General features: G+C 33.8%; 1 long non-coding RNA gene across 5 annotated transcripts in view; it reads right to left on the bottom strand.

Moving 5' to 3' along the window:
- Positions 1-10,869: 10,869 nt before the first annotated feature.
- Positions 10,870-19,741, bottom strand: part of LOC121068437 — a 38,679-nt gene continuing 29,807 nt past the window's right edge. For 4 of the 5 annotated variants that reach the window (XR_005818874.1, XR_005818871.1, XR_005818870.1 and 1 more), the window contains 2 exons: positions 12,838-12,998; positions 10,870-11,058 (listed from right to left, as the gene is read on the bottom strand). This is a non-coding gene — a long non-coding RNA (uncharacterized LOC121068437). Of the gene's footprint in view, positions 11,059-12,837; positions 12,999-14,292; positions 14,386-19,741 lie in introns of those variants that run through there. The other variant, XR_005818873.1, reaches the window with a different exon arrangement.

The following is a 19,741-nucleotide window of genomic DNA, read 5'->3' on the forward strand; positions in this document are numbered from 1 at the left end:
GTTAAGGCAAATTACTGGAGCTTGTGAGGTCAGTCAGCTTGGAGAGAAGGATATGAAATTGGTAACCATCTTCAAAAGAGGGATTGGTATTCCCATGGTGGATATGACAGTCCTATATGACATTTCCAGGCTGCCTAGTTTAGCCTAGTATATTACCTACTCCACTGTCTTTGTATTTCTCTCTCTCTCTCTCTCTCTCTCCCTCCATATATATATGTATATATATATATATACACACACAAATGAACATGTCTGAGGCAAAGATTTGATTTTCTTGAATCCTTCTTTATTCTCCTATGAGTTTTCCCTATGGGAGTCAAGCACATTGCACTTACCTTATTATTCCATTTGAAATAACCTGAACTGGATTTATGTACACCTTGAAACATATTCTACTTGTTCCCTCAACACTGCTGGATAGACATAATATAACAGTGTGCTTCAGGGAGGCAAATGACTTAAGTTGTGAATAAAACAGATTATATTAACCCAGGGGCACAGCAAAGAGTGTTGTTTTAATTACTACAGAAAAGAGTGTATAGAAATGATTTACAGAAGGCAATGGTAAGGCTGCTAACACAAGGTGGTGCTATTTACGCTTTACATAATAGATGTTCAAAGCTCTGTGCTGCCTGCTGGCATTCGCCATTTTCCCCATCAACTTTACAGGGCTTTGGACTAAGTGGGAGGTGCAATTGAGTCCATACTTCTCCTCATGTACCTGTTCTAAAGATGACGGGACATTTCCTTGGCAATAGCTACCTGAGTTCAGCTTGACTGGAAGGTATGTTAATTTGTCCTTGTCATCTCTTGAAGGCAGGACAGCAGTGTTAGGTGTTTTACTGTACCAAGTACCACAGGGAAATCCAGCACTACAAGAAATGACATACTTGGCTGTTTCTGGATAGGAGGAGGTTAGGAGCCAAAGCAGCAAATACTTACTCTGTACTATTCCCCAGATCAAAGAACTGCCTTAGAAGGATTTAGGATACCAGGTGGCATGGTAGACAGATGATACTTTGCTTTTTCACCAGCTTGCTCCATGAAATTGCATTGTGCTTTCACAGTTGTAATTAGGCAAGGTCATTATCAAGTGTGGAATAATAGCTTGTATTCAGCTGGGTGAATCCCTTTGAATTTCTCCATGGATGGTAGATCTCCCACTGCAACTACTTTGTTGAAAAACTCAGGGAATAGTTATCCAAAGAAAAATCATAAGATTACTGTGAATGTTGCTTGAAAGGGAATAGGATGTTGGTAATAAGTGATGACTTCACTGAAATTTAAGTGTAATGAAATGACTGCATTCATCAACTGGGTCCATTCAGCATGTCATATTAAGACATTGCCAGAGTAAGATTTATCTCTGCTTATTGATTCACGAAAACAAGAATAACTATTTCATTTCTTCCAGAATGAACTCAAGAATTCAAGAAAAAATATTTAAATTCAGGATTTTTTTTTTTTGTATTCCAAATTAAAAACAGCAACAAAACAGCAAAAACATATAAGTATATATATCTTCTAATTTAATAAGCCTGAATTCAATCAGAGCAAATTAAAAAAAAAAAAAAAAAAAAAAAAAGCAAGTAAAATGAGAGGGATATTTCTTCCTTATGAACTGCTTTTAATACCCAATTCTTTATCTGATTTTTTTACCTTATACCAGATGATAGATGACTAGTTTAGTGGCTAAGGAGCAGTAAAAAGCAAAGAAGTTCATAATGTTCTTCATAATGATCATAAGATCTTCTTCATTCATTGAATATTTCACTATTGGTATAAAGAAATTCATAGCTAATCAATTAATAATTGACTGAGCAAAAAAAGATCAATGGAAATATTTTTTAACCTTACATATAGGAACTTGAGATTTTGATAATATTTTTTTCTTTTTGCTAAAAATATACTTGAGGAAAGAAAAAAAAAAGGCAAATCCAAAATATTTGCAGGAAATAATACTATTTTTTATTCTGATTGAAATCAAAATTAGGTAAGTTTCATACTGTATGAAATCATACAATATATTTTATACTGTGTGTTAGTTTCTTATGCAAATCTTTCTTCTTTTGTATGTTTGTTATGAATAGATAAAATAAAACACTGCATGATAGTTACTCTATCAAGGGTTTATGGTTCATGTACCAGGACAGTAAGTTCTAACTGATAAGCAAAAATATTTTTGAAGGAAAAATGAAATTATGATGATCGGAAGAAATCAGATAATTTTTGACATTTTGGAGAGAACAGCAAATAAGGTTCTGGAGCCCTTTCACCTCCCGCTACTATCTTTGAAAGCTCTGTTTTTTCAGACTTCACCTATCTGGTATTTCACTGGTAAGTCCTTAAATTTAGCAGCAGTCTGTGCTTTTTGCTTCTCTTCATTAGCCTCAATTTATGCAGTCAGCTTTTCTTCTACTGTTTTGCTGAAATAGTTGTTTTTCTAAATTGTTTTGTCAAGCAGTCCTTATTTGCTCAGCTGCTTGTTTCTAGACCTTCACTTTGCAAGACATTTCTTTTACAGCTACCAGTTCTCTCTTCCCCCTCCCCCCTGTTCTTCAAACTTTCTTTTGAAAAAGTTCCAAGTAATTTCTTCTTCTGAAAAGAGAAGTGCTGGAATTTTAGAATTTAATTTTTCAGCATGAATTGTTCAGTTCAAATAATTTCCCAGAAATAAACTTGTTGATTTTTCATTCTTGATAGTATTAGTAATCTGGAATTATTTCAAATAGAAAGCCCCACTTAGTTTAATCAGACATTTAAAAAAACCTCTAATCTAGAAAGGAATCAAAAAATGCACTTTTTTTTTTTTTTTTTTTTTAAATCACTTGTTTATAGGGGAGTTATGACAGAGTTGCTGCAAGTAATTCCAACTTCCCATTTATTTTCAAGAAGTTAACAGATTAAAAAAATAAAACAAATGGATATGGGAACCATAGCCTACATGTGTGCTGTTATACTTGATGGATTTAAATAAACCACATGAATTAAGGTCTTTTTGTTAATCTCTGCAATATGAGCATCTCTAGTTGGAGTATAATGGAACAATCAGTAGCCAATGTATTTTCAAGAACAAAAAGTTCATATTTGTTGTATTTTTTGTCTCATTTTAATAGCCTGCTGTTTTAATTTGTTTATTATTCAACAATTGAAATTTCTGTATAAGAAAGTCGTACAGCTAAGAATCATTTTAGGTATCTTTCTTATATACCAAGTGACAATTCAATAACAATTTACATCTTTAATCAATGTGCTTGTCTCTTCAAGTGTATGATTACGTTGGTTTGCAAAGGGTAACTACTGAAGGAATATGTTGAAGGAATTTAATTATATTTAAACAAGTTGCTTCCAATCTTCAGGTATTATGAAATTAAGAAGGAATGATCATTAATCTAAATGGAGCTATAACTAGAACTGGTGGTGGACTAAGACAAAGCCTACCAAATAGCAGCTGTAATAAAATGTAATCCCAAAATATTCCATATTTCACTTGGAAAGATGCATGACCTTGTCTTACTTATACAACAAGTTTTACATTTGTTTCTGCTTGTTCATTTGCTTCTGGTGAAGGTAACTTAGAGCAGAAGTGCAATTGGCTTACTACACCTGGAGTGCCTAAAGCCAGTGATTGTGTAATATCCTTTGATTAACAAATTTGTCTCACCTACTGTTCAAGGTTGGTAATAGATGTAAGAAATAAATGGAAAGATTGATTTCCCCTAGAAGATAATTGTATCATCCATGACAAAACAATTCATAAATAAAATCAACATATTGCATGATACTTTCCAGATGTTATATTTCTGTGTGGTACGTTTTGAAGGATGAAGCACAGTGTCCTCCCCGGTGTGGCTGGCCAATTACTTTTGTCAGTTTCTTGTGTACAGACAGTGTGGTTTGATAACTGTAGAAAGTGTAGATATTTTGGGGGGAACTCTCTGAAAATGAAACTGTGTTTTTAATCTGGGGTGTGGATCACATCTCACAGTGCTTGTACTACTTGGTGTCAGTGCCATACAGTAAGACTACGTAAAACAAATAATTCTTCTCCAACTTTTTTTTTTCCTTTTGTTGTTTATAGAAGTCTTAGCCTGCTGCAAGCTAACCTAAACTATAGCTTTATGTACGTTAATTAGTGTTTTCTTTTTTTTATAAAATTTGGGAGAAGTCTTTAAGTGACTTCTGAAACATCAATAAACAGTGTGAATTGCAATCCATTGAGTAAAATATAATTCTGATTTGAACTCTCCCCTTCAGTCCCTTAAACCCCTTCTTTCCTAAAGGTTAGAGGTTCAGATTTGTTTCCCTGACTCCAAGGAGATTCAAGAGATCCTCGCAAGTTGTAGAAAGGAAGCAAGCTCTTATCTCAGTGAGTATCCTAATTATGTCTGGGAGGCAATAAAGTTGAAGTGATTTACCTTTTCCGTAAGGTAGGCATTGGACAAGCATGGGACAGCCTTCTCTGAAAAACTTTATAACTCATACCTGTTAAAAAAAAATCCAGTCTCTCCCATCAGTTAAATCAATACAGCCCTACAAACTAAAACAATTACACATTTTTACATTCTTCAAGTTGCATTCCACTCATGTTGGGTGTGATGCCTTTTCAGTATCCATGAGATAAAATTGTGATTTTTTCCACTAACGGAAAGGTTGTATGGACAAGACTGGCCAAATACATTTCTGCAAAATTCCATGATGTGTGTGAAAATTTTTTTGTCTATCTGTGTTTTACCTGGAGCACTAGTGAGGAGAGAGGCCATGCCTACTTCTTGTCTTGTAGAGTTCCAAACATTTCAATAATCTGGACTGTTGTCATTTATTTTAACTGTTCTTGGACAGATTGTTCAAAATGTCTTTAGATAAATTAGAAATAAAAATATATTTTCTTCCTTGAATGTGACATTTTAGTAAACCACTACTAAATTATTGAATTTGAACACTGGATCTGTTATAATTATACTGACAGAAGTTACATTTAGTTGGGGTGAAAAAAAAAAAAATCCCAAACCATTCCTGTGCAGGCAGTTCTTAGAAGACAAAACATCTCAAAAACCATCTAACCACACTATCTATACACCAGGAAATAGAATAAAATGTTGCCCTTGATCTGGAGCCATACCACATTGTAGAGATTATAGGCTCTCAGGGTTTTTAGGATACATTATTCCTTCCCTACCAAAATACCCTTTTATGCTATTGCTGTTTTTTATTTATGATAATTTATTGATCAAAGCAAGGAATGTCTTCAGAGAAACAAAGAGTCTTGCAAGGAGCTAAATCAACTGCATATCTTTCACTCACAGCACACAGACCTTTCTTTGATTCTGTGATGGGGAGAGAGCATACATATTCAAAACACTGCTTCTGGACCTGCTATCATCATCACTACCACCACAAGCACTAAATAGGGACTTTGGCAGCAAAAGCAAATTCTGGTCCAGGCTGCATATTTCCCTCAAATTCACACAGCTGAGAATATTTAAAACTGGATCAAAAAGTGAGGGATATTGGGCTTATTCACATCTGTTGTTTCATCCATTACTGTTACTTGATCATGCTGCTTTCTGATAGTCTCTGGCAGGCATCAGATATTTATGGTATGGTAACATCCAGGCTGGTTAGAACAAACACGAATAACATGCACATAGAAATAACAACTGCACGAAACCCTTATAACACAGGAAATTATGTTCAATTAAATGCAGCATTAAACAGGTGGAAGATTTTCTGGTGAATTATCAGAGATTCAATATCTTGGACAGGATTCACCATTATATTGGAGAAATATTTGCCTTTTTGGGTTTCTCTGTGGAATAGATTGACTCATCGCTTTCATATGTTGGTAAAGTCAACATTGCAGTATGATGCCCAGTGAGGTGCCTCACAATGGCTTAAATTGAATGGCCCATTTAATCACCTTGTAGTGGTTTAAAAAAAAAAAAAAAGAAAAAATAAAAAAAAGGAAAAAGGAAAAAGGAAAAAGAAAAAAGAAAAAAAAAAAGCTTTGAATATCATAGAAGCCATAGTAGTGAACATGAAAAAGACTTTGTTGAAATTAGGTCTCTATCCAGCATATAAATCATAGAATCATAGAAGCATAGAATGGCTTGGGCTGGAAGGGACTGTAAAGATCATCTAGCTCCAACCCCCTTGCCATGGGAAGGGATGCCACCCACTAGATCAGGTTGCCCAGGGCCTTATCCAGCCTGGTCTTGAACACCTCCAGGGGTGGGGCATCCACAACTTCTATGGGGGGGAAAAAATTCTAAACCAATAAATAGTCTGTACCAATCCACTTTGTAGATAATACCTGAATATCAAATTACAGTTCTCTGCAATGTAAGAAAAAAGAAAACAACAAAATTTGTTTGTAATGAAAAAAGAAAAAATCTGTTTGTAATGAAAAAGACTAGAAAATTTACTTAAATTTTTGTTTGATTTGAAATTAAATTCCTATTCTGGGATAAGACCATAGACCTGAATTCTCACTATTTTCTTTAAAACCAACTGGAAATATTAGTTTTTTTTTGCAGAAAGAAGGCATTTATGCTCAGATTATTATTATTTTTAAAGCTTTTATTCCAATTTGAAATTATTTTAGATATCTAATCTGTTTATCTTTCCTGTGTAGTATGTATTCAATGAAGAAAGGTGAACATTTCTAGTGGGTTATTCATTCTTCCTACTTTAAATGTCAGAGAGTAAATCGTTCTAGAGATTTTTAGATTCCTTCTTCAACTACTAAAGAAATTTGGACAACATAGTTCCATTTCACAAGTAACTTTTTAAAGTCAGAATAAACAAAACCTTCTTTTCTCTTTATTTTAATTTAATTTAATTTAATTTAATTTTTATTTATTTTATTTATTTTATTTATTTCATTTCATTTCATTTATTTATTTATTTATTTATTTATTTATTTTCTGGAATATCTAAAGCTTATGATTATAAGCTTAGGCACACTTTATGTTTCCAGCTAAAGCCTTATATATGAATATTAATATTTTCTCACTCTTCAGCTTAAAATGTGCTCAGTGATACATGTACCCTGACATTAATTAACTTGGCTTGCTGTGATCCTGTCAAGTTGGACTTAAACGAAGAACATACTCAAATAGGACACATATGAGTTTCAACTGTAAATAGATCCTCCTGCTATAAGTGGAGAGCTTGTATTTGCATATATGTGAATCTTCCTGTAAGGAGAACTACTGCTTTTGGTGTAAAGAACTTTCTATTTCAGAGTAGGTTTTATAACTTACCTACACAGACAAGCTCTCTGACAATGTATATATGGTATTTTAAACACAGAGGTGTTCCTGATGTGTATTCAGGACTATAAATGTCTATTTACTTTAAAAGCAAGCAAGATTTCATTTTTTTTTAACCTTGGCAGTACTCAATACCTGTCACATTTCAGAAAAGATAGTTCTGACCACAAATCATGAATTTCCAAGTCCTACCTTCTAGGAAAGTATCTTAAAGATGGTTTCAAAGGTACTTTGAAAGTGTGGTATTAAGATATCGGAGTAAAGAAGGTGGCCAGCAGAAAATATATTACTCACGGTGGTGTTGAGGAAAGAATCAACTCAGCTTGGCTTCACATTTCAAGATGAATTGCAGTAATTTAGCTTAGAGAAAAATATATATCTGCTTGTGAACTCAGCAAATCTAGGTTGGCTCCAAGATAGAAATATGAAGTCATATACTGCCATTTTCCAGGTGCATTTCTCAGCAGAACAAACTACAAGTTATTGATTGGATAAATACTTCAAACCGGAGAAACAGTGGTAACAATAATACAAATTTAGCATAGGGTATACATTTAAATCTCATAAACTTTCAAGATCAGCAAAAATTTAATAAAGTCAACAGAGAAAGATCATTTAATAAAGTACTTAGATAAATCCTAGACTGTGATCCACTTTTTCTCCTCCTTACTGGTTTCCCTGAAATAGACAAGTGAATCAAGCAGCGTGGCCACTAATAGTCTTCAAGATGCTCAGTATTTTCTAATCCAGCAGATTATGATTATGACCACACTTCTGTTCTCATGATTATACATGGCATATTAAATTTGATATTTTGGCATGATTTGAAAGTGTCTGTAAAAAGTACTACATTTATGTGGACCCTAACAAGAAAACTGTCCCATGTAGTTGGTCTAAAATGAGCAATTTTGATACCAGACAGGATAGCTGACCAGCAATAAGCTTTGGTAAAAATTAAACTTTCACTGCAAGCTATCGTCAGGATGTTATTCTATCTTCCTGCTATAAGAAGAGGTGAGACTGATGTGCTGAAAGGCCCCAGGACAAACCAGAGAAGGAAGAGGCTGTATCAGGGCAGCCCAGAACTGATCTGAGTCAGAGGATTCCTCACCAGCTGGGCTTCAATGGAGCTCGAACTGTAAAGTCTACTTTTCCTTTACAGCTCACTTTCTCCTGCAAAAATTCAATAATGATGATGACAATGCCACTATTGTCTTGTATTGGAGTGAATCCCATTCAAAAGAAGTGCTCCCATAACAGCATGTGTAACAATCTGGACCTGCCTTTAAAATCCAAATAAAGCAGATAGAGACTTGGAGCTTGATATTCTGTGGACAGAAGATTCCAAATTAAATCACTGGTTAAAAAATGTGCAAGTCACTCTGTTTGGATACTTTCAAACTGAGGGGGAAATTAAATGGCAAATTTTTATTATATTCTGTTTTACTTAGTGCAACAAGAAAACCTTTCTGAAAACAAGTATTTTGATTCAGTTTACATTTTCTTCTAAAATGATCACAGGTGCATTCATGAAATTCAGATCTACGAAGTAAGATTTTCTGTTTGTTACTCTTAATAAAATCCTAGTCTGAATATTTTCTGTTGTGTCAGCAGTCTCAGCAAAAAGTTGTTTGTACTTGAATATGTTCATACACTTATGCAAATCCATGTATATTATAAATACATATATATTCATATATGTATATATTTTTACAGAATATATATATATATGAATATATATATATACAGAGAGGGAGAGAGACAGATTTGTTCAGCTGAATGCCTATCTGTCTTTCAGTTGGTGATATGACAGTTTTACAGCCAAAGGCCAAAAACTTTTCTCATGGACTTTAGACAGATGTACAGCCTGATTACTGAAGGACTTCAGAAAACAAGTACAGGATAAAAGTATGTCAGATAGAAAGGAAAAAAATAGATAATGGGCTAGAAACTTGTCAGATCCTACAAATTTGAAATTTGCTTTATCACAGTCTTTAAGAGCTTATTTAAAGCCTGAATGCACTAAGAAGCTCAGCAGCAATGATCGAAGAACAAAATATTTCCCCAGTATTAATGACTAGCTTAAATCTCTGTACCTTGGGCAACGAATGTCTTCTGAAATATTATTAATCCCTCCAAAGCACCCTGTCCTGAGGACATCAAGAACTGAAATTTGGAAAAATAAAATAAAATATGCATATAGATTTTTCTTTTTGGACTATAGAATTTAATTGGTATGTACAGAACGAGTCTCAAAAATTATTGCCTTATTGCTCATTCACGTCAGATCAAGGAAATTTCCAAATGACCAGATGATATCAGATTGACAGAATTATCTCTCAAACTTCTATTCACCTTATAATAGCTAATATATACTTGCAAATATGATGTTAAAAATAACAAAATTATCAAAAAAAATCAATTATCAAACATACTAAAGCTAGGTAGGCATTTTAGGTTTAACATGGGAATTGAAAGTAGACTATAGGAACACCTTTCCAAGCTTTTGAAAAGTTAGATGTGTCACTTGTTAATGAAGCTGAGTAGAAATAGACAACATGTTACTGAGAGACAATTTTGCACTCTAGTCTTATCTTGTACTTGCTTTAAATACTTAATTTATTAGAATTATAATGCAAGTAGTTGAGGTTTGAAGCTTTTATTTGCCCATGCTGAAGTATGCTGAACCTGTTTATTTCTCTCCATCAGCTGTAAGGAGGAACTAGGAACTTCAAACCTGGTCTGAAGTATTCCTAAGTAAGATGACATCCACCTCTGAGTTAAAGGGCCTAGGCTTAAACTAACATTCCTGAAACATTATTATTATTATTATTTTTTAAGTTATGGAAGAAATGAGTTTCTTATTCACATGACAATTTTCATTGACTATAAGGGAAAATGAGGATGAATAGATGCTAAAGCAATGTGATGTTTCAAAAGGATGACGTGAAAGTAGAAGAATGGAGGCATGGAAAGTACTTCCTAAAGGAAGTACAAAGTACAAAGGATCCTATGACCTTTGGATCTGAGTTGAAAATCTGTGGGTATTTTTCTTTGCATATTGGAAAAGCTTTGATCAAAACAATCTTCATATAAAACTGGAAACTGGAAATTGTGTTCTATTGCTGCAATTTGTTTCAGATGAAGAGAAAGAAAACAAAGTGGTTAAGGGCAGTAACTATTTTAACATTTTTCAATTCATATTTTATTTTCTATTTACAATAACTTTCTGTATTTTATGGCTATATTAATGCAACAGAAAATAACACAGAATAAAAGTGGTTTTGAAACATTGTCAAATTTTTTACTATTCTGTCCCTACAACTATAGTTATTCATGCTGGTATAAGTTCATTATTTTGCATGTGTCTGTACAGATGCATAAGAGTTAGGTGAATTCTCATTTTCCTGGCTATTTTAGAAATATTTTGCTTGAAATGGCAGAAGATCAATATATAAAAATATTGCAGATATCAGATTTTTTAAAATAAATTTTATACACATTTAAAAAAACTGAAAACTAGTTCAAACACAAATTTTAACTTAGTAAATACTTTATTTTGAATAAAATACATCATTCAATATTTTTGCTATATATTTATGACAATATTGGGTAATTCTTTGCTTTCATTTAAATTTCTGCAAAAATCATTCAGCTGTGTGTGTGTGTGTGTACTCCACTGTAAGATTTTGGTGTAAGCATGATGAATGTATCATGTGGAAGTTGCTGTTGCAAGCTTGGATATCTGCTTCTTTATACGGCAAAATTTCCAACATGCAGGTCACTGAATGAGGAAGAATGTGTGTAGTTAGATCAAAGAAACTCAGTGGATATGTACTAGGATGACAGATAAGTGTCATATGCTTCTCATTGCTTGCGTACTTTGTCAATGGGAGGTTATTTCTGCAGAATATGTTTTTGTTGACTGTTTTTTCCTCATAGGTTCCTCTTACTGTCCTGATGATATTTTTACCCCCAGTAATTTATTTCCTATGTGGTAATGCAATGCTATTTCAAATCGGATAGACCTAAAGAGATATAGTGTACTTAAGATTGTGGATCTTATTTTCAGAGATGTGAATGAAAACTTCCAGAACAAATGCCTAGGAAAATGTACTATCATGGAATTTATTAATGAATTATATATGTATATATATGTATATATATATATATATTTGGTATTTGGTAATCTGCATACTTGCAATCATCCCAGAAAGACTGTTATCGTAATAAAACTCACAGTCTATTCATGCATTTTATGTGGGTATGTCTTGGGTGTGTTTGTATATACATGTGTATACATACATGGCTTTACTTGTTACTTGTTTCTGAAAGTTAGTGCTGAGAATTATCAGGAGTGGTGTTTTAGTGACCCATTCACATCAGGTCAAGGAATTTTCTTTTCCAAATGCTACAGCAATCCACATCTTTATTTACCTTCCACAGTTGGACAATGACTTGAAAATTAATTAATGTTACTTCAATTGACTGCCAGTATTCAAATATTGTCTGCAATATATATAAAAAATTGTAGAACATCTGATGTATTCTTTGGCAGACATTTAGAACCAAGTCAACAAATTTCAGGAATGATCAATGTTGGTCTTACGTTCAAGAAAGTAATAGTTGTCAAAGCCTGAAATGGTGAATAGGCAGGAAGACAACAGTCTACTGAGACCCCAGTATACAGAAAGATGCAGAGATCTGATGGGTGATATCTAAATACAACAGAGTCATGTAGCTAATTGGAGAAGGCAACAAAGCCTATGGCAGTCTTGTGAAAAAAAATAAAAAAAAAAATCATAAAACTTCCACTGTATATCAACAGCCTGAACATAGAAGGAAGAGACTGTGAATTCATTATCTGATGATGGAAGTGGCCTCCAGAGGTCACTTATACCAATCTAAAATTCAAAGACAGGTCTGATCAGAGCAGGTGGTTGAGGGCTGCATCCTGTTGGGTTTTGAACACCTCCAAAGACATAGATCTCACTACCTTTCTAGGCAGCCTGCCATAGGATTTGACCACTTGTGATTAAAAAGTAAAACTATGCAACTAACTAACTAAATAAATCTAATATCTAACCGAACCTCCCATTTTCCAGAAAATAACAATTTTCATGTCACTTAGCTTGCGTAGCTTTTATTCTACAATATTTTGTGGTCTTTTTTTTTTCTTTTTACAAAACCATGCACTGATGTTGTGATATATGTGGCTCCACTGAATTGTAATATGTCCCTCTCATACTAACAGAGATATGTGAATACAACATTATAAATAGGAAATGCATTGATTCCCTTATCACTAAGGCATCTAGACATTTATCTAGCAATGTGCTTTGACCTTGCAACATTTGAGTATACTATGAGTGTCATCAGAGTGGTTTTCTCAACATTAAGGGCTTTCTAATCCCCTTTCTAGCCAGAGTTTTAGATTTTATACATTAAATAATAGGTTATAATTTCATTTTTAATTAAATAAACATTATTTTAACAAATTAAATGATTCTACTCTAAAGAAAAAAAAATAAATAAAGTTTCTATAATGTTAAAGCAAACTTACCAATATGTACATTTAGGTTACAGCAAGCCTTTTCTCCAGTTTCTTCAAGTTTATTATTCGCTTTGGGAAATATTTTTTCTTCAGCAAATCACTCCAGGTGCAGCCCTCTGTAGCCATTTGATCCATGGAAACACAGGATTCTACACTGAATCCTCCCATATCTGTGGGAAAAGTTATTTATCAGCCTGTAATGTTGTGCAGATCAACAGCTGAAATTTTGGACCTATTCCCTGACTACCTCTTGTCTTTCCCTGCCTATTCAAGGTGCAGTGTAGCCACATTAAACTCAAAGTATATGTAGCCTGCACCAAAGAATAATGTTTTTTATTTGCCATTTACATTAACATAAAAGAAATACATTCATAATCCTGATCATTAATATTTTTTGGAACTACATATCATATGGTAATCAATGGAAAATTGCTAAAAGTCTCTAATATTTTTGTTACAGATAATGTTTATCATGTTTTACAGAAAGACTTTGGAACGTAAAGAATGTTAACATTTTACCTAAGAATATTATGATGCAGCACATTTCCATACCATTTGTCTGAGATGTGGAAAACAAAACAAAAATGAGATCTTTCAGCCTCCTCTCTTCCAAATTTAGGTAATTTAGTAGATGAAGAAAAATAAATTTGAATTTTAGGCACACACACTCAGACACATCTATAGATGTCTAAATATGACTACATATATACATAGTCATACATATGTATTAGTATGTGTATTAAAAGCTTTATTTGACTCAATTCCTGTATATGTATTTGTTGGTGTATAGCATTCATAGTGAGACTATGAGAGTGAGTGTACACATTCCCTCATATTTCCATACATAATTAATTTTCAGTTTTCTGGCTTCTGAATTTAGAGAACTACATGTGCTATAATGCCAACTGTGAGTCACTTCATTAGAAATAAATGTTTAATATAAATAACCGGCTGAACAATTGTATTTAATAGAATACATCTAAAAAAAAAAAAAAAAAAAAAAAGACAACAAGGAACAATGATCCTTCCACATGTTTTGGAATATTCATTTTTTAAAACTTTTCTTTGTAAAAAGAAATCTAATCAAAGCCAGTACTGAAGAAACAAGTCATCTTTTGTTGTGGCCTTGAACTTTGACTCAATCAACCCAAGTATGTAGTCATCTGGTGAACATATGGGCATTGTTCTTCCTATAGATAAATGCAGTCCAAATCCCCTTTTTCTTTTTTTAATTTTATTTTTATTTTTTTTTCCTTTGTGTGTATGTGTGTGTGTGATGTTTTAGGACTACCAGCCAGACAATACACTGGCTTGATTCCCCTCCCTGGACTTAGTCAGGTGGTGGGGGATATATTAACCTCTGAGATTGTCACTTGAATTTATGCAATGGATTTTTTTAGTCTCATGGCTAGGTGTTGGGTAAACATACACAGACAGCAACACAGTGCAGAAGACTCTAACCTTAAGACCTTGCCAATTCCAGAATCAAGTTTTTCTTGAGATGATCAGAAAAGTTGTACTGGTGCTATTTCTTCCGCATCTATGTTAAAGATTGTTCTGTAAAGAGTTAGAAATATGAAGCAGTGTGAACCATTAAAATAGGCAGCAATTGGTGTATTGCTGGTTTTTATTTTACATTCTTAGCGAGCCAAATTTAGGTATAACTTAAACTGACTGTGCCTGTTATCTTCCATTCATATTTATTTTTTAGTGTAGTGGATAAATTCCTTATTTGCTACTCTACATAACCTATCGTGAATTAAAGGACGAAGGCAGCCTTGTCTTGGCAAAAAAAAAAAAAAAGTGGATAAAATTAGCCAGTGAATGTCCAGCACCCGAAGGAAGAATTCATGCAGCACAGAAACAGACAAAGCACCATTTGCATTCTTTTATCATCAAGTGCAAATGTGTGGAACCAAACTCAGAAGTGTTATTGGTTACACATCAGTAATTCACATGAAGTCTGAGTGTAAACGGGCTAATGGAAAACAGAACGGGGTTCTAGCAAGAAGGGCAATAAGGTAAGGATATGTATGCTCATCAGTGCTACATATAGGATATACTGAAAGGATACTTATTGCTGCTCAGCACTGGAAAGAATGGGGATGACTGGGAGAGAATTTCAATTACATTTATCTATACAAGAGGTACCCCGCTTTGGGGACAGATAGAATTTGAAAAACAGCTCTGTTCTTTGTTAGTTCCTTCAGAGAGTTTCTCAGAACTGTCTTGATGTCTCTAAATGGAGCACATGTTTTTCACAAGGTATCTGTATGCTTAATTCTGGGCTTTTCAATCGAAGCTCCAGTATATTTAGGAAAACCTATAGTAGAAATGCATCCCTTACAGTTGAAAGCTGGAGATGGAAGCACTCTTGTGCTGGCATGGGTTTAATGAAATAGCCTATTAAATCTCCCTTACAGTAGTATTATTACTTATTTTTTAGGGAAATATGGATGAACACAGTGAGCAGAAGAAAATTTAACTTATTTAAAATGGAATGTAAGAGATGTTTCTTCAGTTGTTAATTTTTGGAACAATTATGATTAGAAAGTTGCTTATATCACGCTTTAAAAAAACACCTCGGTAGAAAAAAATTCAACCTGTCAAGGCTGCTTGTTGTGCAAGCATTGCACAACACTTTCTTGGTAATATGCCAAATTAAATATGTCTGTGAATGTCTATACAGTGTTTTTTGGCTGAGGCCTTAAGTTCATCAGCAATTTTCTATCTTTGCATTTTAATAAGATATTCTCTGAAATAGCGGAACTGATCAGAGTCTGGTTTAGACATCAGTGGACAAAAACCCTGCCTCCAGGGAAAACCTGCATTTTAAAAATGTAGACAGATGAAGGAGTGGGGACTCTTTCATCTGGTAGCTTACATGCTCCTGAAACTGTGCAAAGAATGAAGAATTAATTGATAGCATACAATTAATGCCTTCTAGCATAACAATGCTCAGCCTTGCAAGAAAATTCAGTAGGTTCATACCCTAAATAAATTACTTAGCAGAAAGAAAGGCTTGTGGTAGGGCCAATGCAGAGGTGCATAGAGTCTCTTGTGTACTTGACCTTGGGATAAGGGACAAGAATTATATATATATATATTTATATATTTATATATTTATATATCTATATATTTATATATTTATATATTTATATGTATATATATAAAACTGTTTAGACATTCTGATGAGGAATGATGGGTGACATGAAATCTAAGCCGCTTGAGGAACTTGGATCCCAAATAAGCATGCATTGTAAGCATACTGCTGGTCTACTACACTGACTTCCACTTGCATGCCACCATCTTTGGAAGTGAAATTACCTTTGTTTAGTGAGGAATATCATCTCAGTGAGAATTCTGATTGGATTGCTACTTACCAAGATTATAACAAGTATCTCGGTGGGTGTATTATAAACAAAGTCCTTGAATAATCTCAAGCTTAGCTCTCACTAGTCTTTATTGCAACAATTTTGAAAGATGGATTTGTTGAAAAATTTCAGAGGATAGAAGACTGAGCGAATTTTTAGTAGATGATATCATTTGGAGGTACAAGGTTTTTTTTTAGAATTGACCAGGAAAAACAACAACAACAACAACAAAATTAAATGAATGTAAATTTGGGAACCCTGCTTTTATTCTGCATAAGGATGAAACTAAGACCTTGTTCTAAGACTTCACCTTCCCCATCTTACACCTCTGCCCCTCCCCCCAAACCAACCAACCAAACAAACAAAAAACTAAAACATTCCATGTTATGAAAACGACTACATCAGCAAATTTGCCTGGAAAGGGTTAGCTTAGGATAAGAGAAGATGGGATGAAAAAAGATCTGAACAATTTCTTATTGTTCTTATTATTGAAAAAAGATCTCTACAATTTCTTATTTACCTATATACCAAGATCTGAATCTGTATTTCCCACATTTACAGGCAGGTGAACATCTGAAGGAATATTAATAGCCTGTGTCATGAATACCATTTTCATTTTGAGCAGAAATACAGTCCTGCACCTAACACTTCACATGAAAGCCAATTCCTTTACGTGAAAAATAATTTGGAAAAACTGATATTTGACAATGAAAAAAACATTCTGAAACATTCTCCAGCCAGTACTTGTACTCAATATATCATAAAAACAATCGCTACAGGTAAATTGATAAAAAACAATTACTTAACCGAAACTCATCATTTCCGTAAGAAAAAAAAAAAAAAAGTGCAGAGATAAAACAGTTTATGAAAACAAAACAAAAAACTTCTCAACAATGGAGATACCATAAAATATAGTCTATTTGCTGAAGTCTGCATGGAATTCAACTTTATGTCATTTAACTAAAAGACCTCTCTCATGTTTTGACATTTTCAATGTGTTTTACTTTCCTTTTGACCCTTCCAATAACAAGGATATTCTCAGATCTTCTCCAAAGGGAAGAAAAGAACAAAATCAATGGAAAATGACAGAATGCAATGAAAGCAATTTTGCAGGATCAAAATTTAAATGAGCAGCAGGGTTTTTGGATGCTTATCAAAATCAAGCCAACTAATAATTTTAAGTGTAGCCATCATTTTTGCATACACTGAAAATGATGGAGTGAGCCAAACTCAGTAAAATCCTGTGGCATCCTAGAACACTACAGTACAATTTGCACCTATCTCAAGCACTACCATGTGCAGGGCTTCTGTGGTTCAGTCTATAGGAACTCATCTATAAGAACTCAAGCTGACTTTAGTACTGATATACAGACCTATAACAACTTTAGCTTTATCCAGAAGCCTGTGCACTTCATTGTTTTGCATACCTGACAATAACTACCTTGAGCACAATGATCATGTAAGCTAGGATAAAGGAGTTCTTTTGTGAGAGCCGGAGTGTGTTTTCTGAAAACATTTTGTGAGCAATTCAGTTTCTTAATTTGAGTAATATTTAATTGCTCTTTCCAGAACTATAATACATTTCTTACAACATTATTTATTCAGGGAAAAATTGAAAATAGTATTGAAAATACATACTTCAAAATAATAAATAATAATAAATCATGATTCAGTTTCCCAAGATCAGGTCCAAAGGGTAACATAGTATGCAATGGACTGATGATATTTTCAATAATATATTACTTGTTGTCTGTATTTTTGCATATGCTGTTTAACTGCTAAGCAAAAGCATCAGAAAAGCAAATAAAAGACTTAAGACTTTAACATGAAAAAAACACTCTTTTCAAATAAAAACAAAACAAAACAAAAAAACCCACACACATAGTCTCCCCAAGCCAATATTAGTCTTCATACACTGATTCTTTAACTTCAGCTTCATAACATTTATTCATTTCCCCTACGCTCTGCCTCATGGATATGGATAATCATTAAAACAGTGTTTCATTGGAAAAGGACAACACAATACTCTTCAAAGAATCGCAAAAGGTTTAGTTAAGGATTTATATAGATATTTTTTTTAGGATCTGACCTGATTAAAAAAATATATAAAAAAATAGTTTTAATGCTTATGGTACTTATCTGGGATGTAAGGGTAGCTCATATCTGGGGATTGAACTGATATTTCCCATCCCAGAGGAACACTCCATACTCTTGGATTCCTTGGCTGAGTGTCTTCACGTATTTACAGGGTGTGAACTCCTCAAAAGACTGAAAAAAATGACATCAAGATGACCTATGGTCCAGCAGTTGAGCACTCCCTTAAAGTAAGGGAGAGATGAGTTCATACTCCTCTTCATGATCAGACAAGACAGAGAGAGAGCAGGTTCTGGTATCCTTTCCTGCAGTCAATGCCTTAGTCATTATCTATGAAACATTTTCATCTGTAGTATTTTTCTATTAAGAATATCAAAATCAGAGTCTTGTGTCATTCCAAGGGAGAAAAACAGCCTTGCAACTCTTGGAAACATGCAGAAGGGAAGAAAGTCCTCTTGCACTTAACTCTACTTGCAACCCTTGCAACCACAGGACTTTTACAGTCTTGGTCCCCAGCTGTAGAATAGATCTTTCAGTGACTCTTCTTCTACTTCCTCTTGCTCATACCAGTTACTTTCACCCTGAAAATCAATCTACATCTCACCTATAGCCTGCTGCCTTCTTCCAGGAACTCCTGCCCCTATATGAACTACCTCTTTGTAATGCTGATCCCTGAGTTCCCACGGTTCTACTGGAGGAGACAGTGGCTTAGTCATCTGCCAGCTGCCCCATTGATTACTCTTGGAAGCAGATGATGCTTGGTATTAGAGTGATCATACCGCCTTGTATCTGATGGGAAAGGAAATATTTTGATCAAAACTCATCCTAGGTTTCCAAAATAATTCATAAATTTGCAGATTCAAATTTCAGTTTAGTGTGGGATTCATAAGGAAAATTTTGCATAACTCTGCTCTTCATTCACTTCATGAACAAATTACTTGAATTGATCAGAGATGTTTCCTTTGGATAAGACTCTTAAACCTCAGCTTCAAAATTCCATAACAATTTGAAGAGCTTCAGGAATTGTGGTTCCTTGAACATGTGATATAAAAATATATCTATATAACCAGAACACATTTCTACTTTATGTCCTTTCTAGTCTTCTCCCATCTATTTTGATCTGGGGTAGTTATCAGGTCTTGCTATAAATGCTGACTAACAGGTGAAGAAAACAAAAGCAAAACAAACAAACAAACAAACAAAAACAACAAACTGAAAACTGAAATATGTATTTGAAAACTGAAGGAGCCAAATATTTTGTGTTGAATCCCAAAGAGGTAGAAATAATACAATCTATTGTCTCTTTATCTTTGTGTTTGCAGTTATGACCTGATACTAAAAGTTATTTCCAAAACCAAACAGCTGTCACACAAACATTAGGTGGTTTCAGTCCAAAACTGAAACTGAAAACATGCTAGTTCAAAGACCACCTAACAGTACAAATA

Source organism: Cygnus olor, chromosome 3 (genome assembly GCF_009769625.2).
Source record: "Cygnus olor isolate bCygOlo1 chromosome 3, bCygOlo1.pri.v2, whole genome shotgun sequence".
NCBI lineage: Eukaryota > Metazoa > Chordata > Aves > Anseriformes > Anatidae > Cygnus > Cygnus olor.